A 19,979-nucleotide genomic window follows, 5' to 3' on the forward strand; every position below is an offset into this window, starting at 1 on the left:
ATAGAATAAATTCAAAAAATTGTAAAAAAATATAGAATTAAAGTTTTGAAAAATTTAAAACCACAGTGAATTTTCTAGCGTGAATCAAAATATTGCCTTTCGCGAGCGGGAGGGTCTGGTAGAAAATTTTATAGTTGTAAGCGTAAATGGGCGTGAATGTGAATAAAAAATTAAGCCCGCGCTCTAATGATGATATTATAAATTTTTTCGCTTTCTCTTCCTCTAATTTGTCTATATTATTAATTTAAATATAATATTTATTTTTTTACATTTAATTTATAATAAAATCATTTTTTCGAGTAAAATAAAATTTTCTGGTGCCAGCCAGGAGGCAAAAAAATATAATTTACTTGTTTTTTTTAAAAAAAAAAATCCGAATCCCCTTAAATATTTTTTTTTTAAATTTTATTTAGATAATAACCACATATACTCCTCAAATTAATTCATGTACATGAAATATATTCATTCATTTAAAGTGCTAAAAGTATGAATAAAAGTTGCGAGTGTTTCAAGAACAACCTCAAATGTTCAAAGAAATGCCCTATTGCATTGAATAATTGTTACAATAAATATATATTTTAATATTTTTTAAAACCAAAATGTCTTAACTTCATCCCCTTACATTTCATTATATGCCTTAATTTTATACTATTTACTTTTTTTTAAAATTCTCTTTTCAATCCCTTATTTTGGCCTTTTAATTATAAGGTGCCAGCCGCAAAAAAGAAAAGAAAAAGTAATTATATTATTTATTTATTTTTTCATGGGGATTCCGGAATATTTTTCAAAAAAATATTTTAAAAAAAGATTCCGAATAAAACGTAAGATCTTGAATCCCCACGTTGGGATTCCGAATCCCACATGATTCCATATCCCAATACGACATATATATACAAATAATTTAAATAATGCTTTTAAATATTTCAAGGGTCATCATTTTCCACTATTTGTTCTATTGGTATAAAATTATTTATGCTAAGGGAATACATGAGTTTCATAACCTCAGATCTAAAAATATACTGGCTATGTATACTAAGCTCATCAAGCCCTCCTTCCAATGATACTACAACCTTGATAAAATATAAGCTTTTAAAGATAATTATAAATTTTACCTATTTGGAGATAAAAATATATAATTTTTTTATTTGACTTTTATATAAAAAAAAGCATTTGTATAATATTCATTTGACTTTAGATATAATTAAATTTGATTATTATATGCGTGGTGTTAATGTTTTGTTTAAAAATGATAATGTTTCATAATAAGGCCATGTTGATTTATATGGTGGCCCAGCTGAACCACTTTGACTATCTATTGTTTTTTTGTATTCTTTATTCTGATAGTCTCTTAAATTATTCCATTTAGTTTTTAAATCGTTACCTAAAAAATATATAATAGATTAAATATCTATCTACATAATTATTTCAAATGTTAGTTTAATTAAAAAATTAAGATTTACCTGATTGGCCGAATTGCAATCCTATATTTTCCCAATATTCGGTTTTTTATGTACATCTTTGTAATTTTCATCTGTTTTATCATAAATAAATCTTGACTTTAATAGTATCAATAAAATTTATTCATTCATTAATACGCCAGAAATTGCACGAAGTGCAATTTTATCACCCACCAGGAGTTGTAGCGTGCACCAAGTATATTCACTAGTATATAGATCCTATACATGATGTATACCCGTTTTATTATAGTGGACGGTACCACTATGTAGTCATCTAGCATAGTAAAGAAGAGAGGAGTAAGAAAGAGGGGATCTATTAGTTCCGTTACCGGCAAGATAGTGTTAAGAAATTGTAACCAATATCAATAATAATGTACCTGACGCCTGGTTAGATATTTAAGAGATGGAAAAAAAGTAATTCTTATGTTAGGTAAGTATATCCTTGGAAGATAACGTTATGTCTATATAGCGTGTCCTATTCCGGAGGCATCCAACTTCCCTGTAATTGTAATCCCAATTCCTGAAACCCATTATCCTAAAGAGCTTACTAGTCTTTGTCTGATATTTTCCTCCTTTTTACCTTCAATTATTTTTGTCGATTCTAGAGTCAATAGTGTCCCCATAAATCCTTGTTTGTATTAAGCAAGCGATGCACGGGATCCTCATTATTTACCACATTATCATTATTATAGTGAACCCGGAATCGTTATCATTATTATTCACGGTCTTGAGTTGAGATTCGTTCGTCAAAATCGTTTATCCTGTAGGGAAAGGAAAAAGACAGGGAAAGGAGTTATAAAGGGGAAGGGGGGAGGGAATTTAAGAAAATACTAATTATTATCATCCTCATCCTATTTCATTCAATCCATAATTCCAATATAACCCGTGCCGATGCATAAATTGTCATTCAACCCGCGTGAAGTTTGCCGGATCCGATTTTAAATCGGAAGGTATCGGAACGGACGCATTTTGAACATATATATCATTTTTAATGAGATTGACTTTTGACGGAACGGATGTAAAAAACGGATCCGTCTCCACTATGAATGCAGCCTAACAGAAATAATTCTTGGGTTTACCCGGTGTGAATTTAAATGTGCATATTTAATTTAAAATTTTATCATTTTTGTTAGATTAAATATATATTGTGACATAAATTCATCTATTTATGCATTGCTGCAATACTTCTTATAATTTTTCTAGTTTGATTTGTTTTAAAAAAAATAGTATACATATATCTATCTGTTCTTTCTTTTTGCTTATTTGCCAAAATATTTTATTAGAATTATACATTAAAAATAGGACCTTACAAATATTACAAACACAGGATTATTTAACAAATTTGTAAATATAAAAAGTCGCATTTAGAAATTTAATGATACCTTTTTTTGTAACTAATAATGACATCTCACCCGTTTCATAGTTTTTTGGACCCCAACAATTGATATTCCCGGTTCTCCACCATCAACGGTAGTATCGATGGTGATCTTGTCCGGGGTATCTCCTACGCTGACTCCCTTTGCCCATGTCTTTGAGTTGTCTCCCATAATGTTCTCTTGGACACCATCTTCTAACACAAGGCTATCTGTTTGATGTTATTGCTTAAATTCTACTCATATATATTGACCTGGGAACGTACTACTTATGAAGAACCATCATCAGTCGGCAGATGAAGCCGTTGGCGAGTGAATGGCGAGCGTTGGCACAGGAGGTTTCTTTATCAATACCAGCAATCCACGGAATTTAATAAACAGAAAGCAGAAAGAAATCGAGAAGGGAAGTTAGAGGGATCGCCTTGTGCTATATGTATATCAAATTTTTCTAAATGAGACTTTTTTTTGTAAAATCATCTTTATATTTTATTTATTTTTTTTATTTTTGGAGTTATTAATGTATAATTTTTAATTTTTGACGAAATCAATTACAATTTTGGGGTATTATTAATTTTAAAGAAAATTTATTTTTACTTTATTTATTATCCGAATTATTATTATTTATAGTCTTGATCAGAGTTGTTAATCGTTACTTTTAGAAGTAGCGCGCTACCACTATCGCTATTTATCAAAAAAATTAGCGCGCTACCGCTATCGCTATTTGTCAAAAAAAGTAGTGCGCTATTAGCTACTATTTTTTAAAAGTAGCTTTAGCTACTTTTTAAGCTACTTTAAAAATTTAGAAACAAATTTGTTTTATTTTTTGCTTATAATGTTATTGTATAGTAAATATATAAAAATCAAATTTATAAATATTAAAATATAGTTAGTTTTGATTATATAGAAATTTATGTAATAAAGATAAATATATATGGTAATTTGTTGCATTTTATAAGTTTTTACCTTGTGTTATGTGTCCAACTATCTGCCGTGGTGCATATATATATGATATCTCTGATAACTCTACTATTAGAGCATCTTTCATCACTTTAAAGTTATCTGCTATTTTGTTCATTAGTGTCTGGCGACATAAAATGTACCAGGGGATAGAGTTTTAATCATAATGGTAGATAATGGATTATAAAACAAGGACATTGGCTGAACTGTATCTATCAAAATTAACTATCAGCCGATTTCTGAGAAATATTGGCATTTGTATTATTTATTAATTTGGCTTAAATTCTTTTTGGATGTAGAGTCGCCTATACCAAAATTATTTAGATGTTTCTCCATTTCCTTAAAACTATTGGCATGAACAGTCTTATAAAATAAAAACTATTAGAATGTAAAAATGACAATCTACCTTTAGGTGTTTCTTGCAATAAAAAGAAAAAATGGGAAAGGAGTAATATAATAGAAAATGCGGGTACGAGAATGAATCGCATAGCGTTCATGGATGGAACCATTGGGAATTGTCATTTCACAATGACTATTTTAGGAGACGAGATTAGTATTTTTAAAAAATGGATAAATAATATTAAGTATAAAAAACAATATATATTTGTATATAGATATATTCGTTAGGTGAAAAGGCTTTTGACAGGTAAATGTATCTTAAAAAATCACGCTCATATCAATGTATAAACCTATGTAATCATAGAGGGGTTTTAGATAAGGTTTTCCTATAAATTTGACTTATGAGGGTAAAGCAGTGGCGTAGCTAGAAATTTTCCTTAGAGGGGGTCCATACATATAAAAGCTTGGGGGCTTCGCCCCCAGAACCCTTTAACGGGCCTTCGGCCCTTTTGCCCGGCCTTCGGCCGGGTTTATCTTACAAATCATAACCATATCTTCTATAATATATAATAAATATATTTTTTAAATGCATCAATAATATGTTATTATAATTTAGTAGATTATTCTCAATGACTTTATAATAATACTATCCAGAATAATTTCAATAGTAATATAATATCCTTCCACAAACATCAAAACCAGAAAAATATAATTCATATAAAATCACTTTTAAGTCTTTTGAACGTATAATCTCAAAAAAAAATTTGCTCTGGGAGGGGTCCAAACCCGAAAACCACCCCCGTAGCTACGCCACTGGGGTAAAGGTATCTGCTAGGGAGTCTAAATTATTACGTCCAGTTATGGTATGTATGGGATAATATGTTAAAAGTGCATTAACATTAATATTGGTTTTTTTTTCTTCCTTTTTTATGATAGTTCACATTAATGTGAGTAACATAGATATGTACTGACTAGCAGCAAGAAAAAAAAATGATAAAATTTAATTGATTTATTGTAATAACCCTGGAAGTAATTAATAAAATTGTTAAGTTATGATAAGTAACATCTTTGGCAGTTTATGCCACACAATGGATGCTTGTAATGTGGTTATTGAAAATTTTTTAAAATAGTTATAACCAGTTTAAAAAATAAAGATATAAATTGATAGAAAAACAATTATGCCTGGCCTAGGTTTGCATTTTCCTAGGGGACTAATATCTCATAATCCATATTGAGAAAATGTCACCCAAATTAAAAACAAAGTTTTGTAATATGTACCAGAATCTAGAACCTTTCGATCGGATAAATTATAGAAATCTGGAAACAGAAAATGATACCCATAGTTTTAAAAACTAATTTTAAAACCGGAAATAGTAATAATTATATAATTTGCAGGAACGGTTCAAAATTGGTTCGAACCGTCACGAAAATCGATTGAAGTCAACTCAAAAAAAACTGACACGAGTCACTCAAATCTCAACCCAAAAATGAGTATTTAAAAAAACATTCAACTAGAACCAGGCTTATTTTTGGTCAAGGCTCCAAACCTTGATTTAAATTTTTTTAAATTTTTTTTATTAACCATATATATTATATTTTTTTTGCTATTTATTTTACAAAAACTTCTACTTATTTAAAGCTGCGTTTAAAACGCTCGTAAATGGCAACTGTTACAAAAATTATAATCGCTCACATCATTTAAACATTAATAGCGTTTTAAACGTAGCGTTAAAGAGATGGAAAGGGTAGGCCTTAGGTAGTTAAAATAAAATTGAGAAAAATTCCCTAGGCCGTATCCTAGGTTTGACTTAATACTTAATAACGAAAAAAAAACATAAAAAACGGGAATAAATTACAAAAAATAACAATGCAAGTGCCCTGGTTTCGAAAACCTTTTAGCCTACACTAAAAAACAATTAGGTATCCAAAATATTTTAGAAAAATTATTAAATCCTTAATGTCTTAAAAAAGCTCTTTCAAAGGATTAAAAATTGTAACCCATCAAATTTAGGAGTTTGTTGGTGGAGGTTTTATATAACAAATAAAAGTTAATAAGTAATTTACGGATTTAAAAATTTAATATAAAACTTAGACAATTTTACATTATATCAATTCAGAATATAATTTCCTAATTACTTACGTGCAAGCGCACATAGTAAATATTAAAATGATAGTGTGAGTTAAATAATAAGAATTTTTTTTCAGCAAAATATAATCTTTTTATATGTAATTTTTTAAGAAAAAATAAATAATAACAATGAGATACTTTATATGATTAAGACCTTGTTTTGATTTTTTTTATTAAAAGGACATCAATTTAATACATCAACTTTAAACATCAATTTTAAACATCCAAGTAAATATCCAAATTTTGTTAAAGATTATATATATAAATTATGATAATAATAGTTTACTGAATAACGTAAATTCATCTTAGGACGGTCACATATTTTCCTTTTACATTTTTTTTTAATGAATATTCATTTTATAAATATGTTAATTTAGCAATCAAATTTCAAACTAAACAAGATATATACCTATAAAGAAATTACAGGAAATTAATCCCTTAATTTAAGAGCAGTTGTCTTTAAGATATTTTTTATTATTATTAATGAATTAAATAATACTCTTTGACTCAGAAATTTGAACTTTAACAGTGTCAATATCAAAAAGTAGCACCACTTACATCTTGTGTTTAAAATTTTATAACTATAAATACTTCTAAGTTTTTTAAATTAAATTTCGCAATAATTTTTATTTCCTATATTCGTATCAAATAAGGGACGAATTTTTAAGATATTGTAAACAATTCCGTTTATTGCTGGAAGATTGTCTCTTTTAGCTATATACTCCTTCTAACCCAGGGAAATACGGAGAAAAAATAAAATAGTGTGTGGGAAATTTATATATAAAAAGGTAAAGAAAGGAAATGAAAATTTTGTAGTGTTAAAATTAAAGAAAAAGTGGCAAATGCGATAAAACTAGTATTTGAATGTAAAGGCCTCTGGAAAAGATATGCATGTGATAACTTTTGTTACTTATTTTTATGCTAGCGAGATGCCCCTCATAAGAAAAAGGAAGATCAGATGAGAGAATTAATAAAGCAATTAAACAACTTCAAAAAGAAATAAAGGAGGTCATTTCAACAGTATTTGTAGTGGTAATTATAAAACTGCGCTAAAAATTAGGCTAAAACTGATTAGTCAAAAATATTAGGCATCGGCTAAGGAGCTCGGATATTAGTTCTATGAACGTTACACGAAGAGAATTTGTATCGAAATTTATTATTCATTTTTATTAATAACTTGACAAATCTGGACAGGTCAAGTAATTAAAAATAATTTCCAAAAAAAATTCCATCATATCCTGGATGTTTTATTTGTGTTTACAATTTTTTTTTAAATTTTGATTTCAAACTTTGTCATTATACTAATTTAATAAATTAAATATATAAAAAGCGACATATAAAATATTATATATATCAGAGACCTGCAGGCCCGGCCCTAAGCCCGGCCCGGCCGTATTTTAAATTTTTTAAATATATCCGGGCCGGGCCTTAAATCTTTAAATCCGGGCCGGGCCGGGCCGGGCCGTGCAAAAGGTGCCTCTGCAGGTCTCTGATATATATATAAATTATTTTCAAATTAAATTAACATTTGAAAAGTCAAAATTTTGAAATATTTACGTATTATTATTTTATTTTTTTGAAATATCGTCATTTGAGTTTTATTAATGAGGTTACCTTTTGTTTGATTAAGTTTGTAAAAATTTGTGAATTTTAATAAAAATATGTTTGTAAAATGTATTTTTGGATATTTTTTTTAGTACCTAAAGATTGTTTGGGAAAAAAAATGATAATATAAAAAAGTTATTTAGTTTATTTCTATTTATTGCCAATGCCGTTTATCGCCAAGAAATTTTTGGAGCGAAGACAATATTGCATCTTAGAATTTTTTTTATTTATTTCTAAGCATTTACTAAGAAAAAAAATTATCACGAATTTATCTCCGTGACCGGGAACACTTTGGAACGAGTGCATTTTGGCTAATGTATAAGTTATTATCGAGTTAATCCAAATAATGAATATATATATTTTTAATATGTTTATAGAAAGAAAAGCAACATATTCAATGATAATTTTAACCGCACAAGTTTTTAAATCATAAGCGCGAAATGTTTTAAGGCCATTTTGTTAACGTGTGTCGGCTTAAATGTGAGGATCCAAACCGAAACGAATATCGGTTCGGTTCGGGTTCAGGTTCGGATAAAAATAACGGTTCAAGGTTAAGGTTCGGTTCGTAAAAAATTAAAATATCGGTTCGGTTCGAACTATTAAGAACCGGTTTGAACACTTTTGTATTTAAACCTACATTCAAATTATGTATAGAGAAAATATTTTTTTTATTTTATCATTAATTTAAAAAACACATGTATAAAACCTTCATTTTTATTAATTGCACATTATAAAATAATATTTAATTTATAAATATAAAAATAAGAATATATATCAATGATTAATTTTATTATAAACAATATTTTACTTTTTTTTACTTAAATTTTTTTTATTAAGCCATACAATTAATATATTTTCAAAATGCGTCTCACTCAAATTACATCTATAAGGAGATATAAATTTAATTGTTGAAAAACATCTTTTCCCACTAACTTGGGTAGCCGGCACTGCCAATATGATATCAGATTTGATGTGTTATTTATAATAATATTTTGGATTTAATTTTTCTCTAAGCATTATAATTTATAAGCTTAAAATATTTTAAAAAAATGTTGTAAAATGACAATATACTAAAGTTTATAAAAATTATGACTTACACTTATCAATCAAATGTGATTGATGATAATCACTAATAATAACTTACAAATTGTTTTAAAGCATAAAATCATGAGGCTCGAACCGGTTCAGAGACATTATATCGGTTCGGTTCAGGTTCGGCTAGAATTTTTTTAACGGTTTAGGTTCGGTTCAGGTTCGATAAAAAATACCGGTTTTTCGCGGTTTAACGGTTCTAGTTCGGTTTGGATCCCTGCTTGGCAGTTTATTCCTGGTTTCTCTTACTCGTGGTCAAAAATACAGGAAGGGATTTTTGGGGCTTCAAATTCATCCTCTCCTTCCTTTAACATAAATTTCAAAAAATTTTATGTAATGCCATAGAAGATGACAAATACTAGATAGAAATTAAAAATACAGAAAGCTAAGAATTTTTTTAGTTGATTTGCTCAGATTTATTTATTTTTCTTTTTAATATTTCTTAATGATTTTTCTTAAATCATTGTATAAATAAGAAAAGTGACCCATTTTTTTAAATGTCTCATTTCTCCAGCAAATTATTGTTCCCTTTTTATAAATTGCGGAGTTCTTAAACGTATTATAAAAAATAAAGATTTTAAAATATTTTGTAAATTTCAATTAACGCCTTATATTTTATAGGTTAAGCGTCATTGTGTTTTTTAAATTATTTTTCGAGCACATTTTTAGAAATTTAAGTATCTGATTCTACCGAAAATGTATTGCATCATATTTGGAATATCTACCCTATGCAGGCAATTTTTCCACGAACTTTTAAACTTGACATCATATATTTTTTTTATATAAATTATAAATGATTCGAAGGTTAACAGAAAAATGTCTACAATTTATAAGATAGGTCCAAGCATATATTATGCAAAATTCGAATTTTAAATTTAGAAAAACGCGCAAAAAATGATTTAAAAATCGTAAAAAATAACACATTGCCGGAAAAAAACACAATATTTAAAACAGTTTCATTGAGATTTAATACCACATTTTTAGCATCATTCTAAGCATTTTTTTGTACATAATGCACATTGATTTAACTATCTGATAATTCGGTAGACTATAATTGATTTTATAATTTTGGCCACCCTCTCCCCTCCCTCTCTAAATACTTTGCATATTTCTATAAATGAAAATAACCGCAAATGGAAAACTTTTAATACTATTCCATTCAGACGTGTATGCAGCCTAGAGGGAGAGCGTGGCGACAAATCCTCCCCTCAAAGTCAAAAAAATAAATTCAGATGCCAGATAAAATATTCCTGATTTCAATCTCTTTTTGCATATATATTCCAATTTACATTTAACATTCACACAGCGTCTACATGACAGGATAATCACTGGAAGTTGTCGTATGGGGTTTCGGAATTCGTGGGGATTCGTAATCTCTCAATTTTAAATCATTTACTAAGGGCGATTTTTGGATTTTAAACATCTGATTTTACAGGAATTCTATTCCAGCATGTGTAGAGTATTTACCCTATAAATTTCAGCCAATTTCAGCGATAGACATTTTAGTATTTTTTAATCTATTTGAAAAATCCATATAAAAATTAATATAAATTAGAAGTGGTTCTAAAGTTCGTGGCAAAATGGTTTGAAATTTACAGTTTGGGTACTCTACCCATGCTAGAATACATTTCCGGTTAAATCGAACTTTAAATTTTTTTAAATCGCTCTCGGTAACGGATTTAAAATCAAGAGATTCCGAATCCCCACGGATTCCGAATCCCAATATGACATAATATATACGAATTATGAGTTTAATTAATATTTGGAAATAAACTACTGATCTAGCATATGCTATTCCAAATCTTGAAAAATAGTCATATCGATTATATCAGAAAATACATAATTCCTTAGCATAAGGACTTAATTTGCTTGGTGGTAAACGACCCAATTTTGTGCTCAGGAAAGTTGTGAGCACGAACCTTGAGCACAGAAGATTCAGACCCGGCTAAATAACCCATTTATTTTCAGTTGTTTTTTTGAACTTAGGAAAGTATATATAAGATTTATTCATTAGAAGAACAAGCGTTCCCTCTAGACTCGATAGGCTAATGTAGGGCTATATCCTTTTCATATTTTATTTAACAAAGTGTTTGAAAACAAGAATAAGTTATTTGACATCTTCTTTGGGACACTATATGAGGAGTTTTTCTTGCAATGTGTTATTCTTTTCTATTTTAAATTATTTTTTGAGGGCGTTTTTTTTTAAATTTAAAAAACCGGAAATGCATTCCAGCATGTTTGGAATTTTTATGAATTGTAGACAATTTCGCCATGAACCTTTGAATTTTAATAAGTTATAATAGTTTTTCCATAGATTTTTTTAAATATAAATTAGACTCAAAGGTTAACATCAAAATTATCTACAATTCATAAAATAGGGTATTCTAAGCTGGCTGGAATTGATTTTTTCCGGGAATTTATTCGATTTAAAATCTAATAAAACGCGCTCAAAAAATGATTTGAAATAGAAAAAATGACACATTGCGGAGGAAAAAAACACATCGATGCTAAAATTTTACAATTAATTGACTAGTATTGCATTTTGAATTGGATAAAAGTATAACAGATAAAAAGTAGATATATAAGTTCACTTTTATCAACTTTAAAATATTTAATATATTCAAACCCGTGGCATCGCTTACCATCCCAGTGGATATGTTTTCCTGCGGACATTTCTTCCATTAAAATTGTCATAAATATAGGCCATTTAGATTTATCTTGTAAATATTTTGTTAATGGAATAGCTTAAAAAATCCTGAAAAATACATTTATTTAATTGATAAATTGAAATTATACCAGGATTATGATAATTTGTAGATATTGGATTAAATGATTCTTTTTAAAAAAAAATGTAATCTGGGGGTTTGTTTTACCTCATCTTGTCTCTCGCGTCATTATTATTTTTTCACTTAGGATATGAAGGGTTAAGAAGTTGTGAGAATGTATGAGCAAAATTTTTAGCCTAAAATCGTAAAGAACTTATTAAGGTATTTAATACGCAATTTAATATTGGAGATCTAAAAAATAACTCACCTTACCCCTCGAGTGTTAGGTCTTCTTTCAACCTTGTCTTATTTAGTATTTTTAATTCTGAATAGAGCATTATATTTTAGAAAAAAAAGCTAAGACGTTCCTTTTTTGGTGTCTTTCTGAACCCCTTAGAAACGCCACGAGAATTAAGTCATGATGCCATTTCCGGGTATACTATAAAAGCGAATTAATATTCCAACTCAGGGAAATAGCCGTTACAACAACAGATGATTTATGTAAATTTCTATTCGTCCATTTATATTCATATGATCGATCAGATTTGAACAGATATATATTTTTTACAAACAATTTTTAATATAATTCTTAACCCTAACCGATAATATCTCTCAAGCTTTTATTTAACCAAGGTCACATTACGAAAAATCTTTCTATATAAAATAAAATTCAAATTTTTAAAATTATTTAGCGAAAATTAAAAAAAAATTTAAAAAGTAAAACAATTTATTTTTTAAAAAAAAATATTTTTTACCCTGGCGTCTTTCGTTTGGAATTTAAAAAAATAATAAATCACTAAATTTGAATTATTTCAAAATTTATGATTTTATAAATGTTTTCAAATTATATATTTTATTTATTTCTGTCACATTTTATATATATTATTTCTTTTAAAATAAAATTATATTTATTTAATTTAAATAATAATTTAATAAATTCATGATTATTTAACTATGTGTGGGGGGAAAAAAAGTGTTATCAAAATATATCTCCAAAATATTGTTTTATTTTTTTTTGTCTATTATTCCATTTTAAATATTTTAAAGAAAAAGTAAATTTTTTTATAATTATTATATTAAAAAAGCACATCTTTTTATATTCAGGACAGGCACAGGATAGAAAATAATGGAAAAAAGTTATAAACCATTAAATGATCACACAAAAATAGGTGTAAATTTCTATAAAAATCCCTATATGGCTGATGTTAGATTCGAGGTTTAATTTTAATCTTATAATCATAATAATTCTTCATTAAAATTGTGTTAATTTACAAATTGGTCATCTTTTAATTAGGTGGAAGGAGAAATGATGAACGCGCACAAATTCATTCTGTCGCTTCCTAGCGAAATGTTTTATAATATGTTTTACGAGAGCTCCGAGTTGAAAGACGATTGCGTACGCGTGAAGGATCTGACCAAAAATGTATTCGAAATGATATTAAAGTAATATTATATTTTTTTTTCAAACTATTTTAAAATACAACACCAAGAAATATGTATACGGGAGAAATCGATTTTACCGATATGGATACAGAAACCCTTTTAGGGATTCTGCACGGTGCCAAAAAATATAAGCTGAATGATTTGATCGTTAAATGCGTCGAAGAAATTAATAAGACAATCGATAATCACGAACGAGCTTTGAAATTGTATCTAGCGTCGTCGATTCATCCAGAAATCGATACCGAAAATTGTTTCAAAGTAAATATATGATCAGGATCTGATAACACTTTATATAATATTTAAATTTTATTTTATTATAGCTTCTCAAGCAATATTATAGGTATGTATTCGATTCAAACGAATTCGTTAACTCGCCCATTGATTTGATACAGAGGTATATAGCTTACTTGAACGATATAAAATACGCGCCAAGGCAAATCGTATTCGAATTCCTCGTGAAATGGGCCAAGAACGAATGCTCTAAGAGTCGGATTCCAGAGAATTCTGGTAATATGACCTTTAAATTATCGGAGAATAAATTCGAACCTCTTTCCGATTATATTTTGCGCTTCAATGGCCTAGACATCTTGCAGTTAGTGCGGGAAAGAAAGTTGCTGGACGATTACGAGTTAGGCGACATTTTTATCAAAAAAAGTTCTTTTTTCGACAAGGATCACAGCTTCGTAAATAGTTACGAAATCTTTTATACCGCCACGAAAGAGGCCAATTTCAAGATAGAACCTTTGACATTTTGCTCCCAAATTTATTTAGTCGGGGTAAATTTGATCTCGGCTTTTGACGGTTTAGTTTCTATAACGGTCACGTGCGATAAAACCACTGTTTACAAATACGAGAAAAAAATCTCCCAATGTAAAGAGTTTTTACCCGAAATTGGTATTTACCTACCCTACATTTATACCATCGAGTTAAATGACGAACATTCTTCTAAGATTGAAATGAAATGGGAAACAAACGAGATAGTTACGACGATTTGTTCGACATTTTGTAGCATTTCTCAAATATTATATAAATGAGTTATATTATTTGCATTTATTCCAAACCATTATATATAAATTATTGATTAATATGAATGTTAGTTTAATAAACCGTTCACAATAAAATAATTTCCGAATAATTTAGTGGCTATTATAAGAATAAAAAATTTATAACGTTGATCATTATGAATCCTTAAAGTCACGGAAAAGTCCTGGACAATAATATCTAAATTTTATTGCTTATTTAGGTGCTTAAAATAGGCGGATGGGGTTATAATATTTTTTTGAAAATTTCAGTGTTTGTAGGTGATATATTTTGTCCGGGGTAATTTGGTCCAGGATTCTCCTGTCCTGGATTTGATTCTTCGTTTAGTTGAAAATTAATTATCTACCCTTTTCAATCGACAAAAATTAATGCTTGAATTCTACCCTTTTCAATCGACAAAAATTAATGCTTGAATAATTGCTTTACTCCAATTTATGCCCGTCTGTCCCGCGAATTTATTCATATCGAAGTGAAATTTTTAAGAAAATTCCTTACATGATTTTTTTTTTAAATGTCTAAATCGATATTTTATGCAAAATAATATAACGCAAGCCTGAAGATTTTGCCCAAAGATGGAACAGATTTTTGAACATCTAGCAAAATCTCGAGTTTAGGGCAATATTTTTTTTTTGGCCAAATTATCGAGTTAGCAGTTTTTAAAAATCGGCTTAAATCGAGCCATTTAACAGCTCTAGAGAATATAAAATGAAGAAAAAAAAACCAACCCCAAATATCATAATCTCAAATATAAATTATTTTATACAGAAATTTAGAAGTTTTAGGCTATCATTGGCGTAACCAAATAAGGAAGGAGAAAGGGGGTTTCCATTTGCTTAAATTAAATTACGTAACATTTTGATTTGGGGCCCCATATTTCTTGACAAAATAATCGATGCCCCTCCGCGCCGCGAGGATTGCCCGGTTTCTGTACCCTGCATCTAACCCAATATTTAATGAGAGAACAGCGCGAAACCAATTGGGAAATCACTCCCCTCACCCCACCTACCCTTCATCTCTAAAATATAAATGTTTAGAATTTATCATTTAGGAAGGATTTGAAAAAAAAAGTTAATACCCTTTTGAAGAAAAATAAATGGTACCTCTGCAGGCCTCTGATTAATATTAAGCAATTTTTTTCTTATTTCACACATATTTATAGATATAATTTTCTTCTGATAGAGAAGATTCTCGAATTTTCAACAATAACATAGCTACGGTTTAAGTATATTTAAAATCCTTTATTTCCCTTTCCCTTTCGAAAGAAAGAATAGAAAAATCCAATGTTGTTCTTCAACTAAGATATGATCACTTATTTCTCTTGTGCATGTATCATAAACAGTTCAACTATGGACGCTTTTAAAGTTCTTTTTGTCTCTGCTGCATCGTTAACTAATCGTACTTAAAGCAGAGTATATATCATGTTGATTTCTGTAAACGAAAAATATTACTCTTATTATATGTCGTTTAGAAGTATTTGACCATATTTGACAGGTCAAATATATTTTCGGTCAATCTTTGTAATTTATCTATTCTTCCTACAAAAAAAAATTAAAAAACTTTTACATAAATTTTAAAAATATATCATTTTATATTATACAATATATTTTCATATTCTGTTGTAAATTAAACCACTATTTTTGTTATATAAATAAAATATACAAATTAAATTAGTAAAAATGCTCCATCTTGCGGAAATTTTCCTATTATATAATTATTTTTTTATAATTATTCATATATGTATTACACCTGCTAGGTACATTTTCATTATAAAATTAAGCTCTTTTTAGAGCTCTCGATACTTCTAATATATATTTTTTTATTTAGTCATATTATAAATTTTTACATATTTTTATATAGTTGTTTAAATATAGTTGTTTTAATATATTAGAGTTTTATCATTTCTTTTTAAAATTATATCAATAATAACGAATTTGGACATTAGAATTAATTCTATTTAGGAATAATAATTAAATTTTTATTACATACAAAATATGTATAAAAAATATATAAAAAATTATATGTATGTATGAAATTAAAAGTTGTTCAAATTTCATTTTTGAAATTCAAAATTTTTGTCACAAAATCTATTTCAAAAATAAATTTTTATTTTATGTACAATAGATACTTACCTCTAAATAGAATATCTTAATCTTTTCAACTTCATAATTTTTAGATTTAAGTGTTTGGAAATTTTTCCTCTCTGAGTTGCAAGGATTAACATTTTCCTTGTTTAGAGAATTGAATACCAAATTTTTTAATTAATAATAATAAATATTTAACTCCTAAAATTTTATTCTCAGCTATATCTTTTTCCATGATATTTACAAGATTCATAATTTCATTTAAATAATCCACTGTGGTTGGTATTTCAGAATAATAAAATACAAATTATTATATAGTTTAAATTTCATGTTATAATACATTTGGTGAGTTTTGTATATTATTAGCATCTTCACATTGTTTCAATATGAAACTAGATTCAGAATGCTTACAAATACATCTTCCTTCTGCAAGAAAAAATCTTCTACAAATTTAAGGTACTTGCTGTTAATCATAGCAGCACTAGAACCTATTTATAAATATATTTCATAATATATATATACTATTAATAATATAAAACCTGATTTCTTAGATAGAGCATAGTATTCGTTGAAATTTGATTTAATAGCAACAAACTTATTCTTAATTTGCTCATAAGATCAAACTTATTCCCTATTTCTTCCCATTTGATTTGCTTGCTGCTGTATCCCCAAATTTTAAGTCGCTGTCGTATCATAGATATCTATGTGGTCTAATATTTTCCATCATTTGGTACTCCCTCGTTATTTTTGTTGCAATAATTACGAAAATTACAAAACTTTAATGATAGAAAGATTAAAGTTTTACGAATCGTAAAACTGCCAGATTCACGCAAATTACGCGATTCAATTTTTTGATATTTAGACCATCACCAAATAAAAAATTATATAAATTAAATTTTTTATATTTTATAACATTTAATAATTGAGCCGAATTATTGTAATAGCCGTTTTTTTTTAAGTTTATAAAAAGGAGAGATTTATGTTTTTTCCGTGTGGATTTTGAAACTGTTTAGAAAAGGTTCAAAGAAATAAAATCATAGACCAAAAGTTTGCCTGATACAAAGGGGACAATTTTTTTTTCTATTCAGAATGTGGGTTCAAGAATGCACGGAATATTTCCCTTATTGATAAATGTAGCAATAAGTGTGTATATTATGTTTTTTCGAATGATTTTTGAAATGAATTAACAATGGGAAACGTGGTTTCCAAAAAGTGTGCAACCTGATTACATTTGTTGCAAGTGTATTGGTGCGCGAACTGATTGCATAAAAAGAGTCAGCATCTATTATATAAAATAATGTGATAGGAATCAAGCCATTCATAGCCGGAGTTGTTTAAATTAGGCGTCGGTAATAAGGTAAGCGAAGGAACAAGATATCAATCCTAGATCCCAGTTTTTTTACTTTGAAATATATTTGGAAAGGCATTGATGTTAAAACAATTTTGGCTTCCTCCATTAAACTATTATTATCAATTAAAATGCAAATGATATGTTTCCCGGATTTTGTAGAACATATGAAAGAAACAAGGGCAATAATTATAACATATCAGTCACAAGTCTCGGTTGACTGATGTCAGGAGTGAGAACAAATTTAATATTTAGTAACTCTTGAATCATTCTTAAAATTTTTTGTTCGTATTATTTTTAAAAAAGTTTCAAACTATTAAATTTGTGGAATTAAAATGGCAATTAAGGATGAAATAAACTTATTGGTAGTATGAGGAATAATGATTGTATATAATTTGAAAACTCCTTATGTACCACTTAAAGGTGCTCCAAAGATAATTAAATTTCGCAGGGGTAGTTGTCAAAAATTATCCATTAAAATACATCTCCAAAATTTGTCGTTTAATTGATCTAAAAAATTAAATGCAAATATTATAAAATAAATTACAGATAAGATATGAAGACTAAGAAATTTACATAATATAAAAGAATTGGGTTACCGATAGTCGTAGAAATATTTTATTTTATTAATTTAAGTTTAATGGACCAATATTTATTTTTATATTTAAGATCTATAAATTATTGAATTAATATTTGCTCATATATGTTTATAAAATTCACTACTAATAATTAAATATGCTAAATTGACATTACTTTATAATAATTATTTTTTTAATTTAAATGTTCCAAATCTACGACGATTATGTTTTTTATATAAAATATTTAATAAAATGATGATGATATTAAATTGATATTTTAATGTATAATATCAAAAATATTCCTTTTATATAATAATTTTGTTCAACATAGTTTTCTAGTGACTATACTTGGTAAACATATAACATTGAAAATTAAAATGATGGCACTTAAATTTTATAAATTTTACACCTGTATAAAATATTATTTTTATCATAGGTAAAATTAAATATGAATATACCTTAATTTATAAAAATATACCTCATACATCAAAAACCGGATTATTAACTAAAATTTTCAATATATTCTTTCTTCTATCATAAAATCTAAAAGAAACTGGATTCAAGGTGAAATAATATGGTATTATATCTGAGAGAGCATCTAGAGAAAAGTATCGCTTCTCGGCCTCTTGGCTAAGATCAAAGTGTAGTATCTGTTCTTATCAGCTTAATGTCTGGTACGTCCCCTAATGGGGACCAGTATATTAAACTCATTTTTGGAAATTTTGGGGGGGTGCTCTGGGCTTGCCTATCCCTCTCCTAAGGGTCAACCTAGTATTGCAGTATATCTAGGAGTGGCCCAAACAATTAAAAAAGATAATTTAGAATTATTATAAATAGATAAATTTAATGTTCTCTACAACAAAAACATTTCTAATTTTTATAAACAAACTTCATTTGGTAAACATCTTTATTTTCCTCTCATTAATCTGATAGTGTAAAAGCATTTTAATTTTTTAAATTAAATTAACACATTATCCTTATTAATCTATTTGTTTATAATTGTCACCAGTACCACCATGTGTTAAAATATTTGTTTGTATCAATTTATTTAAATTATCATTATTGGAATGATGTAATAATAAAAGTTAAAATTCATGTATTGGTAATTAATAATTTTATGCCCTTTGCTTACTGCTAAAATTATGTATAAAATAAAAAAATACTTTATAGAAATTAAATATCATTTAAAAACTGCTAAATAATTTTAAAATTATATTATAATTTAAAGTTTAAATGATATTATACAGATTTAAAATGATATTTATTATATTTCAAATTAAATATTATTTTTAAATTTGTCATATTTTAATTTTAACATGATATAGTAATTTTAAAATTTAAATTATATTATACAGTACAGATTTAAGAGATGTATTTTAAATTTTTTTAGTTGAAATTAGATACATGGTGAAATGATTGATAGGAAACTTTATATTTTAATAAAAATAAATACTAATATATTTCTAGCAAGCAGTCTCAAAAAATCAAACTTTTTATTTATCATTATATAGAATTATTTTTTATTGAGCTTACAAGACAAAATCATTTATATAAAATCCTCTAATTTAATAAGACATAGATTTTAAATTTTTTAATCACTATTTAACTATTTAATTTCAAGTCTTACATGTATTTATTTGAATTCATATTAATTTACTACATCGCTTGGATTATTGAGTTAATATTTTAAAGGGGTTTTTGTAGGAGTAGATAGAAGCTTAGTCCTTATTCTTCAAATATAATGTATTTAATTATCGAGTGTTTTTAACAGT

The 19,979-nt window shown here is 27.3% G+C and overlaps 1 non-coding gene across 1 annotated transcript; it reads left to right on the forward strand.

Annotated features, from left to right (window-relative positions):
• The first annotated feature begins 18,817 nt into the window (after positions 1-18,817).
• On the forward strand, positions 18,818-19,012 carry LOC135923050 (U2 spliceosomal RNA). Its single transcript, XR_010571118.1, has one exon. It is a non-coding gene; the product is annotated as a U2 spliceosomal RNA (small nuclear RNA).
• The last annotated feature ends 967 nt before the right edge of the window (positions 19,013-19,979 follow it).

This window comes from Gordionus sp. m RMFG-2023, chromosome 1 (genome assembly GCF_954871325.1).
Source record: "Gordionus sp. m RMFG-2023 chromosome 1, tfGorSpeb1-WG-v2, whole genome shotgun sequence".
Lineage (NCBI taxonomy): Eukaryota > Metazoa > Nematomorpha > Gordioida > Chordodea > Parachordodidae > Gordionus > Gordionus sp. m RMFG-2023.